The sequence below is a fragment of the Belonocnema kinseyi genome, chromosome 1 (assembly GCF_010883055.1).
Source record: "Belonocnema kinseyi isolate 2016_QV_RU_SX_M_011 chromosome 1, B_treatae_v1, whole genome shotgun sequence".
In the NCBI taxonomy this organism is placed as follows: domain Eukaryota; kingdom Metazoa; phylum Arthropoda; class Insecta; order Hymenoptera; family Cynipidae; genus Belonocnema; species Belonocnema kinseyi.
This window is the reverse complement of record NC_046657.1, coordinates 172,265,409-172,267,057: the sequence shown is the minus strand read 5'-3', so window position 1 is coordinate 172,267,057 and position 1,649 is coordinate 172,265,409.

The window sequence follows — 1,649 nt, the reverse complement described above, 5'->3', positions numbered from 1 at the left end:
CAACAACTCCACGATTTCTTTAGCCGCATTTCGATCGCGAGTATTGAACAAAGTTTGATGTCCGCCTTGTGGGAGACAGCGCATAGTGGGCCAGCAAATAATGAAATGTATCAAAATTCGCACTACACTAGCGAAATGGCAGAATATGAGGATTTAAGGATACTATAGCAGCGGAATGCTCAAAAACATTTGTTTTCTCATAGTAAATAATCTAAAACAAAAAATGGGAAGAATTGTAGAGCTTTTTAGTATTTTCTGTAGTATTTTGGCCCGCTGAAATTTAATTTGATGTTAGAATTGGCATACCGAATCATACTTTTAGCGATCTTATAAACGGTCCAGTATAAATTTTGAAAGTGATAAATTAAATTTTTTCTAGAAAATTGAATTAGCTATTTCCAATCCGCCATCTTCAATTTATAAATTGAATTTCTTTATCTTGAGAATCGTACTCAGATACTTCAAAAAACCACGAGTAAAAGCAGTCGAAGCCGTAACCGGATGAGTGACGCCAATGCAATTGTCACAATCCTGGCGGAGCAAGTGAACGGAGAATAAATACATTCTTCACTCTAGAAACCATTTAATTTTTTTTAGTTTATGGTAACAGGATATGCTAACATATGCTAACGAAAAGATGTCACCATGCCGTGCAGACAGAGCCTGACGGCGTAATAAGAAACATATGCACCCGAATCAGTCTCAAGGTCTACAGGCATGACCTGCTGATCTATCCGCAGAGCCTGCTGGCACTGTTCAGTGAGTATGCCGGGAAATAATGTCTGTAAAGCAAAAGTGCGTAAGTCCATAACGCCTAAGTCCGGAAATAATAAATAATATAAACAATATGAAAAATCTAGAAGACAGCTTTAGATGATTTCTGTATACTTCCTCAAGCTTGTAATGGAATGGCGAAGAAGAACACTACAAGAAACATACTGATCAAATTTCGGGAATGATTGTTTGGAAAAAAACATTAAAATTATTTTAAAATTTACTGTTAAAATCATTTGTTTAGAACTTCAAATTGCATTTTATTGTGTCTGCTTGTATCCCAATGAATTTTAAGTGGGACTCATGATGTTTAGCTCGATTTTGACTATTTCAAGCAAAATAATTGGGGGGAAAGATTCAAAACATAAACCTAAATCAATTTTTTATATTTTGCGACTCATGCGCTTTTGCTTGTCACCTCCTCAGATATAATACACTTGAATGCTCTTCAAAACTATAATGGTAGTATTGAAGATAATGTGCAAAGCTCTCTATTCGTATGCGCAAAAAAATTTCGACATTCTTGTTGTGTGCGAATGTTTATACTTTTCTTCATTTTCTGGCCCACTGTGCGGAGGATCGACTCGTGCAATTTTCGCTCGGGCGCAGCAAACTTCTTATTTCACTTGAATCTCTTAATTCTCCCACTTTATGCACAATATACTATTAATATTAAAATTATATGAGTTTAATTTCTTGGTAAATCTTTAAATTATGATCATTTTTAATTTCTAATATTATTCTTAATAAATAGTATTTAGTCATTTTCATAGTACGAGGGTAGTTCAATAAGTCCTTAGAATGAAGTATAAAAACAATTTTTTTTGGGTAATTTTTTTTATATTTTTCAACATAATCTCCTTGGAGCTCTATAC